Here is a 10,514-nt window from a genome sequence, read left to right as displayed (position 1 = left end):
TTACATAAAATTGGAGTTCTTGTGGTCCTTGTCCTTCAGGTTCCCACCGATTGCCATAAAGGTCTGGTTTCAGTATATCTTGGAGGTAGCTTTCTTTTTAGAGAAAGAGATTATTTCTTCTTCCAAAAGTCTTCTCTTAAAGCTTCATTCTCTCTTCCTGGTGAACTCTTTTAAGGTGCTCAAATTCAGCCTGTACCTCTCTTTCAGCTTGTTTCAGTATGGCTTCTTTCTCCTGTACTCACAGTACAAATATCTGCTTCATTTCCTCTTCTTTCCCCAGACAGGTGTTCCCCATAAAATTTGTGTCTTTGGCGTTGTAGATGTCTTGAACACTGAGCAGCTTACTCTCAGGTTTGTAAAGCCCATTTCCTCCAGTTTGCAGCACCTGTACAGTTTGCAGTGCCTAGTATGGATCTGTTCTCACAGATCCTCCATGTCTGTACAAATGAGCATTCCTGGAGCTTTACAAAGTAGCAGTGGTTTTCATTTCCACTTGTGTATAACCCATCCTTCCTACAACAGCAAATGGTAAGTGTCCATTCACTGAAGCACTGATTTTAGCAATAGTTTCACCATGTGTTGGGAACTGGTATATTTAGGCACCATTTCTGACCAGTTCACTCATGAGCTTGATGTTAAACTTTTGTAGTTTAGTTTTAGAAATTGTATCTGCTTTGGCAATCACTGGTATATTATTCACCTTTTCAAGGCTCTTCATGGTTAAGAGGTCAAGTGTCTTGAGAGATGAAGGAGAGGCATGTGTAGATATGAAAACTGTGGTAGTTGAAGAGAGGATGCTTAGTCTTCAGTTCTCAGAATTGGCCTCAAACTGAGCATCTGTGTAGCCGACTATTGGTTGGTAGCTCTCCTCTTTGTTTATTTGGTCACCAAATCCCACTGTATTCACAATGGTCAGTTTCAACCCAACAGTTCTTTCTTGGATATCATATGTCTGAGCTTTAAGTCTAACACGTGGGTAAAAATGTGAGGATTCATGGTCTTCAAAATTAGTATTAAACAACATATCAATTAGCATTGATCTTTCAATTCCAACCTCCTCAACACAGAGGATATTAAAACAGAAGCCTTGCTGAGTGGATCTTTTGACCAGACGATCAGGCAAACTCTGAAAACCAATATGGCCAGACACAATTAAAGATCAAAGATTTTCTTTTGTTTTTCTCTCTTCATCATCAGATACTTCTTGGGACATACTAGATTTTATTGCCCTGTGAGACTGAAAGAGCCCAAATACTACAAGCCAGTAAGCTGTAGACACATGTCTGACCTGACTGCAAAGCTAGTGTTCCTTCTACTGCTTCAAGTTGTAAACACAATGCATATTCACTGTGTGGGTGCCATGCCACCTCAGAGGTCATGGTCCCAGCAGGAGCTGAGCACGGAGGGCCTAAGGGCTGGCAGATGGTGGTCTCAGCCCTTCCCCAGAGATGCTGAGGGAGCTGGGGGCCAGGGAGGGTTTAGCACACAGGCCGGACTCACACCATATGTTTAAGTAGTGAATTGCATCTACCGTATTAAAATCAGATCTCCTAACTCCAAACACTAGGTAAAATTTATGCTGATAATATTTAAATAGTTGGAAATTCCTGAAAACTCCTGGCTGGTCCCTGGAAGCTTATCCCTGGACAAGCTCAGTGGACACATCCCAGCAGCCTTTCTGTGCTTGGGTAGCAGGACTTACTACTGAAATGTGTTGCCACCAACCAACCTTACTGTTGCCAGTTTGTTGAATGAAATTGTATTGAGGCTATGTACACAAGCTCCTCATTAAGGCATGGAATTTATATTGATTTGCTCTGTTGGATTTGGAATGCTCATCACGGAGGCATTTTTATTAGATTCTGGAAACTCTAGAGCAAGGGTGTCCAACCTGCAGCCTGTGGGCCACATGTGGCCCAGGACAGCTAAGAGTGTGGCCCAACACAAAACCATAAATTTACTTAAAACATTATGAGGTTTTTTTGTGATTATGTGTCACAATGTACTTAATGTGTGGCCCAAGACAACTCTTCTTCTTCCAATGTGGCCCAAAGATGCCAAAACTTTGGATACCCCTGCAGGGGTTTCTCATAAGTATGATTCTTGCTGATTGACTTTTTTTGTACAGAAACAAAATCCCAAATTGGAAAAATGAAAGAAAATTAAAAACGAAAATTTCTCTACTTAAAATACAAGTCTCTTGTAGTTTTATGAGTTCTTTTTCCTTTTTCATTAATTATTTAATGCATTTTTATGATCCATTGGGGTAACTGGCCTGAATTGAAACTGAAACTGGGAAAAAAATACATATATAGTCCAAATGATGGTGTTTTTTCCCCCAAAGAGTTCTGAGGAATGTGGTGAATTTGCAAGAGCATGAACTTTACAATCATTTAGACCTGGGTTAACTGAGGTTCCCCAATTAATTGTAAATTAATAATCCTGTTGCATTTTTGTTGTGTGAAATGGACTGTCACCTCCCTTGCAGTTGTCAATGAAGTTTGAAGATAATATGAGTAAAGTGCCTGGTCCATGGAGGAGAGGTGGGTTTTTTTTTTTTAACATTCTCTTTAATTTTTTTAAAAGATTTTATTTGTTTACTTTTAAAGAGAGGGGAAGGGAGGAGAAGGAGAGAGAGAGAGAAACATCAATGTGTGGTTGTCTTTTGCATGCCCCCTACTGGGGACCTGGCCTGCAACCCAGGCATGTGACCTGACTGGGAATTGAACCTGAGACCCTTTGGTTCACAGGCCGGAGCTCAATCCACTGAGTCACACCAGCCAGGGCAGAAGAGTGTTTTTAATAGTATTCCCTTGTATGACTCTTGCCAGGGTTTGATAGTTTAAGTGTGTCACTCTTGTGGGATTTTTGTTTTCTTTATTTGTTTTTACACATAGCATGAGTTAGTAGACTATTCTTGCCCTCCTATATATTCTTTTCATTGTGATTTGAGACATATCTTCTTATGAGTTAATTTAGCTAATCTTCAACATAGCCTATGAAGCTCTGTTTCAAGCCACTGACATAACTCAAAATCCAAAATTAGAAAACCCACAAGGAATTACTCTATCATGAATGAATTTGTCTTCATAAGAAAGAGCAGGATTAGACCCTCAACCACTTCAGATGATGGAATTACAAGATTCAAGCTATATGTATGTTAAAAATTATTGAAGTCATAAAACAAAGAATCAAAAGCATGAAAAATGAATGGGATGCAATAAAAAGGATTAGACAGGTATCAATGATTACGAATTATTATTATAAACTCAATGGATGGGTTAAGCAGAAGATTAGAAGTAGCTGAGGTTAGAATTGGGCACTGGAAGATAAATCTGACAAAATTATTAAAAAAGTAGCACAGCCTTGACCAGCATGGCTCAGTTGGTTGGGCATTGATCTGCAAAGCGAAAGGTTGCTGGTTCAATTCCCAGTCAGAGCACATGCCTGGGTTGTGGGTTTGGTCCTCAGTCCTGGTGCGTATAAGAGACAACCAATCGATGTTTCTCTCCCTCTTTTTTCCTCCTCCCTTTCCCTGTCCCTAAAAACATATAAATAAATAAAATCCTTTTTAAACATGTAGTACTGAAAGATAAAGAGATGAAAATGTGTAAAAGAGAGGAAGAGGCATGGTGAATAGAATGAGATGTTTTAACAAATGTTTGAAAATATTTGGCAGGAGAGGATAAAGAGAATGAGGGGGGACGGAGAAAATTTGCATTATTTACAAATTTATTCAACCACTATTTATAAGCCCCTAATGTGTGCCAGGTACTATTTTAGGCTCTTACAACAGCTAATGAGATGAGAGGAGACCATGGTTGATCATCTTCCAGAACTGATTTTGGACAAGAAATCTGTTTCAGGGAATGAATCCAATGATACACTGAATCCTCACCCAGATACATCAGAGAGAAACTGAAGAACTCAAAGATGGGGGAATATTTGAACAGAAATCAGAAAGAAGGCAAATGTTTTCCACAAAGTAACGATAGCTGGACAAATAGCATATTTCTCAACAACAACTAGAGAAATTAGAAAACATAGGAACATTGTCTTCATACGTTCTTAGAGGACATATCTGGCAACTTAGACCATTACACCCAGCTAACCCATCGTTTGAGAATGAAGGTGACTTGAACAAAGCACCAGTATGGAGACTACTCCTGTTTAGATTTACCTAAATTTTCTCCAATTTTTGTTTGACAATTGGAGAAACACGAATATAGACTGAGTATCAGATGGTGTAAGAAATTATTTTGTTAGTGATATTATGATTAAATAAGATATGTCCTTATTTTCACAAGATGAATACTCAAGAGTTAAGGATGAAATATCATGATGTGTTTAATAACTTTTTAAAAACCACAGTGAGATATTATTTTACATAATTATATCGGAAAAAGCTTTTTAAAAATCTGAAAATATCAACTATTAGGGAAAGGAAATGGGTGCTGGTGGAGGTGTAAATTGGCTAATTGGAGAGTGATTTGGTATCAAATGGTAAAGCTGTAGATGCAATTCCCTCCTACCCATCCATGCTACTTTTAAAGTTTATATCCTAGAAAAGTCCTCCTACATGCTGGTTAGAAGGCTCCACTGTCCTCAGCATGCATTTTTTCCAACAATTTCCAGGTTCTTGTTTATTGTATCCGCAGTAGTATCTATTACACAGGAATCTATCATCCTGAAAACCATTAGCAAAGGACACAATCTTAGCATAGGATTGGTACGAGAATGTTTAGATAACATATTATTGTGTTCTGATATGAATACTGTGTCACCTGTGACGTGGTCTGGACAATAATGCTTGATTTAAACCTAATCAAGCCTTTGCATCTAACTTACAATGTAAAGGAAATACAGAGGAAAGAGGAATGTGTTAAATACCACCACATAGAGGGAGTCAGACCCAGAAGGTGGGATACTCCACAGGAAAATCAGCCCTGTCTGTTCAGCTAATCAGTGTCATGAAGAAAAGGATTGTTTGACATTAAAAGAAGCTTAGGGGACACAATCCATAAGCTGATGTGTATGTAGTTCTGGGTTGGATCTGATTTGGAAAATCAGACATTATTAGAATAATTGGGAAAATATGAATATGGAATGGATATCAGATGATATTAAGAAATTATTGTTCTTTTATTTAGATTCATTCATGCTAATTTTGCTATATAAAAAAAAAAAAGATCTTTTTTAAATGTAGACACAAATAGCCCTCGCTGGTGCAGCTCAGTGGATTGAGTGCCAGCCTGAGAACCAAAGGGTCTCCAGCTCTATTCCCAGTCAGGACACATGCCTGGGTTGCGGACCAGGTCCCCAGTGTGGGGGCACATGAGAGGTAACCACACAGTGATATTCTCTCCCTCTCTTTCTTCCTCTTTTCCTCCTCTCTAAAAATAAAAAAAAAATCTTTAAAAAAATGTAGACACAAATATTTAAGATCAGACTATCAAGACATCTAAAATCCTGGATTTCAAAACTATAAAGTAAGTTATATTTTTAAAGTGAGGGTGAAATAAAGTCATTCTTATTCCAAGAATAACTCAGAGTTTATCATGCATCCTCAGTGAAAGATCCCTCAGGGATATATTTCAGGATGAAGGAAACTGAACACTCTGATGCAAGAAAGAAGAGTGTACAAGTGAGGAGTTGAGTGCATTTAATCAGATGTTGACTGTATAAGGCAATAATAGCATCAGTGTAAGGCATATAAACTAAGATCCAACTGAATGCTGGGCATTTACATACCAGATGAAAGGGAAGTGATCAGGGTCATAACAACCAGAAGCCACTACTGTTCTGAAAGACGGTAAAGGTTAACCACATTTAGACTGTCAAGTTTGCATATTAAAAATATCAAAGATATTTACTAAAAGAATAGAAATAGGAAGCATAACTTCTAAACTATGAAAGAAGAAATAAAGGAAAAAAGGAAAACACAATCATTCTAACTGCAAGCAGGAAAGGGGGAAGAAACAGCATAGGAAAATCAGAGAATGACACATAAGACCATAGTCGTAAATTCTAATATATCACTAATCACAATAAGTATAATTTTTCCATCTTTCCTAGGGTTGTTGGATTGCATGATTTTTAAATATAAAACTGGATGCTATTTACTATAGTACATTTCAAACAAAGAGGCACCAAAAAAGTGAAAATAAAGGGATGGAAAAGACATATCAGACAAAAAACTAACCAAAAGAAAACATTATTGGAAATGAAGAGGATTGCTACGTAACTGTAAATGAATAATTCACAGGGAAAAGTAAATAATTCTTCATTTGTATTCACAAAGTAATATAGCCTATAAATATAAAAAGTAAATAGACAGAATTATAAGCAGTCTATAATCCCCAATGATAATGGGAGATTTTAACATAGATCTCAGACATTTCTAGATCAAGCAAAGTTGGTAAGAAATATATTAGCACACCATAAGTAAGCAATTTTTAAAAAAATCCTCACCTGAGGATGCGTATTTTTCTAATTGATTTTAGAGAGAGAGAAAGGAAGAGAGAGAGAAGACAAGAGATTGAGAGAGAAATTTGATTGGTTGCATCCCCCATACTCCCTGACTGGGACTGAATCTGCAACCAAGGCATGTGCCCTGACTCAGAATCGAGCCCCTAACATTTGGTGTACAGGACAATGCTCCAACCTGGCCAGAGCATAGATAAGCAATCTTGCATACAATAATTAGAGAATTCACATTCCTGTCAAGTACATATGGGACATTTGCAAAAATGGCAAAAATTGACTATGTACTAGGACATAAAATAAGTTTTAACAAATTGCAAAGGTTATCACACAAAACTGTATGCTTAGACCAAAACATAATTAAATTAGAAATTGATTTTTTTTCAAATTATAAGAGAAAGTGTATTTAGAAAGTTACAGAGGCAGTAGAAGTGAGGCAGCTGAGCTGTGTAAGCTCAGGAAACAAGTTACAGGGGCAGATAAGGGGCCCTTGGAGTTTAGGAGAAGGAAAGGCAAAGGTAATGCGCCTGCTGGTGGGGGGTGGATGGGGAGAAGGGGAAGGGAAAGTCACGGGTGGGCTCCCTCAAGGGAGTGTGCCAGAAATTGATTTTTTAAAAAGATACTTTGAAGGCTTCATATTTTTGTAAATTAAACACACACACACAATTCTAGATGAATCATAGGTCCAGTAAAAGATATGATGAAGAGGCTACCTGTGGACAGCAGCTGTCATCGGAGTCACCACCAGATTAAATTTACAATAGTCCACACTCATTTGTGTGAGGTCCACCTGACTCCTGAACAGTCCAAACTTGTGGATTAAATGCAAAGGGTTAAGAACCACTAGCCCTGCTTCTTTCAAGTCTTTGATGGGGGTATTAATGTCTGCATTTCCCCCAGGGATGCAGTATTGCTTCTGGTTTACTATCTTGGCAATGAGTAGAAGTTCTAGAAGCTTCCACTTGGCCCTGCCTACCATAGTGGCCCCATAATGATCCCATAGGCCAGAGCCAATGTGGGGATCCTGTCAATTGCTAAATATATCTATTCCAATTATAGTTCTAGGAACCAGGAAAATAACCACAGGATGAGTTCTTGAGCCAACCTGGCCCACAGTGAGTCAGAGTTGAGCTGAGATCCTATCTATCCCCTGTCCACCATAAACCCCTACTCTGAGTGGTGGGCCACAGCAGCATTTGGAATCCCAAAGAACTGGCATCAATTCAGAGCCAATGTATTGTAGTCCTGACAGATCTGGGTATTTCCTTTTCCCCAGTGCCACTTACTCTAGTAAATGGCTGCAGGTCCCTTTAGGGAATGCTTAAGGAAGGTTACAGTGTTTATTTCTGAAGGTGATGCAAGGTCCTTCTTCAAGGGAAGCTGACCTTTTCCAGACTTAAGTCTGGAAACTGGGTGAGAAGGCAGCATTCTCTACTATGGTGACTCAAGTCAAGTTTTTGGCACCAGACCTAGAGATTTTCCTGTTATATAGATCAAGCACTATTCGAGTAGGCCGATTCTCTAGTTCCTTCCTGGGATACCATGATTATTTAGCTACCGCTGAAGATCTCTGCAGGGCAAGGTGTTCTGATTACTGAAACATCTCTGATGCCCTTTATGGTTAATGTGCCCACCTTGTCTTTGACAGTTAAATGCTCCCACTGACCTATGCTGCAATGGAATACCACCATCCTCTCTGAAGTCAGGAGCCCAACCTCAAGGTGGTTCCTACAGTTATAACTGGCCTATAATGGAGAGCAACCACAGAACTTTCCAAGGATGCAGGAGGTTCCCTCACTAATGTAGCTGTCACTGCCTTAGTAAAGGGAGTGTATTCTCAGGCCTTCACATAGAATATAGTTAGGGCATAGGTCATACATGATACATCCAATCTAACATTGCAGTCTCCCCACGCCTTTGGCTGTCCTCCTCCACATCATGCCAGGAAAGCTTTGGCATCTTTACCACACTAAATTTAACCTCATTAAACCTGAATATTGAATTCAATATTGAATTTAAGTTTCAGTCAAACAATGAAATAAGTTAGAGCCACCTCTAGCTACACAAGCGAACACATTACCCCTGGAATCTAGTAAGCATATTAATATAAGCAATTTGGCTTGCTGTAGTGTTATATTTTTCCCTGCTTGACCTATCAACCTTAGAATCCATTCACACACATGTTCCCCAGATTCCTGTGAATATACATTAGCAAAGTCCTGCAATTCTTTTGGTGCCCAAGCTACTTCCTCCTGGGTGCTATGGTGCTCCTGCTTCTCTAGATTATGCCAAGGTTTGACACTATGTATGGGCCTAGTGGCAACAGCCAATGGCTGTGGTGGGTCCTGAGGGAATGAGCATCCTCTTTCAAGGCATCTGCCTTCAGATAAGGTTGTCACAAGTTTTTAAAGTACAGGAAAACTAGTGTCCTCAGACAGCAGAGGGCAAATTACCTCCACTGGTAAGGGGCCTCAGAATGACCCGAAAGTTCAAGATTTTCAAGATTATCACTTTTACTTAGATGTCTCAATTCACGTGAGATATCTCAATTTCAGCGTTCAGGATCCTATTCCTTCCTGATCAATGTTCTAACTTACACATGAAAACCTATTCAAGCTTGTTAATTCAACAGTCACTATAATTCAGCAACCTGCGCAATTAAGTTTTGTTTTTGATTTTCAGCATTTTTCTGGAGCTACAAGAAGTAAGGAATTCTTTTAGGGTTATCATGGAAGCTCTCTGGTTCTCGTTCCAAGACTTAAGCTAAGAGTTAACAGGCCGGAGCTTGTCTTATTCTCCTAGAAGAACTTGTCTCGTGCCACAGACCGTACGGTCATTATTACTGTCATAACAGAGAAAGGCAGCAGCTACGCAGGTTCCCCAGGTATGTGTGCAAGCAGGCACTTCATCACACTCAAACACAGATGGCAGACTGATATATTGTGATGCCACTCTTTGGTAGGGGTTACTGACCCCCATTTGTCATTAACAAAGAGGTCAGGACTGCGCTCATGCCCAAGGGCACAGACTAGTGCCCAAATATCACCTTGATGGGTCTATTTCCTGGGACATTCCTGGTATTAGTTCTTTTAAAGATTTTATTTACTTATTATTAGAGAAAGAAGAAGGGAGGGAGAAGGAGAGGGAGATAAACATCAATGTGTGGTTGCCTCTTGTGCAGTCCAAACTGGGGACCTGGCCTGCAACCCAGGCATGTGCCCTTACTGGGAATCGAACAGGCCACCCTTTGGTTCTCAGGCCAGTGCCCAATCCACTGAGCCACACCAGCCAGGGCCTGGTATCAATTCTTCATTAATTTGTATCCAATCAAGACACAGAAATGACACAGTAATTTAAACAGCTTAGTTTAATATAAAGAATTGTTAAACAATGATAATATAGTAACTATAAAGATGTGCAGAAGATTCTAAAAAGTACTTTAGAAATGAGAGAGCGTGCCCAAGGTTGTGGTTCAGGCCTTACTGGAGACAGTATGCTTGTAGCTCCTGGATGGCAGAGCAGTTTGCTGGCTTGCCCAGACAGCTAGTCAGCCATCACCAGGCAAGCAGAAACAACCCTCCAGGGTGCAGGTGAGCTGAGGCTGGTGGGCAGGCATGCAGAGGCAATGGAGGTGCCCAGAGTATGCGGTGTTCACATCAGGAGGGTTGTGGGAAATAACTCTCCGGGGTGAAGTGAGCCGAAGTTGGCGGGTGGGCATGCCAAAGGCACTGCCACAGATGTGAGGCTGGCATGTGCTGTATCTGCATTGGGAGGGCACATGTAGCAGCAAAGTGATCACTGGGCCCAGGCTGGGGCTTCCTGGTGGCTGAGGGACTGCATCACCTGGGTACACAGCTGCAGCAGAGCACTCCTGGATGGTTCCCCCTGCCTCCAAAAACACACATACACATTGCTAGTAGACCATGTAGCAGGAGCAAAAAAGTAAAATATATTGGAACTAGGAAGAAAAACATCCTTCCTCCTGCATTGTTTCTCCTGTGTCCTCTCCATCATGCTCGCTGTAGAGCAGA

The 10,514-nt window shown here is 40.1% G+C and overlaps 1 pseudogene; it reads right to left on the bottom strand.

Annotated features, from left to right (window-relative positions):
* On the bottom strand, window positions 1-1,213 carry LOC129066991 (septin-10-like; annotated as a pseudogene).
* Window positions 1,214-10,514: the final 9,301 nt, after the last annotated feature.

Source organism: Pteronotus mesoamericanus, unplaced genomic scaffold (assembly GCF_021234165.1).
Source record: "Pteronotus mesoamericanus isolate MK-2021 breed Mesoamerican mustached bat unplaced genomic scaffold, CSHL_Meso_final contig_20, whole genome shotgun sequence".
NCBI classification, from domain to species: domain Eukaryota; kingdom Metazoa; phylum Chordata; class Mammalia; order Chiroptera; family Mormoopidae; genus Pteronotus; species Pteronotus mesoamericanus.
The sequence above is the reverse complement of the archived record's forward strand: the minus strand, read 5'-3'. Positions and strand labels throughout refer to the sequence as shown.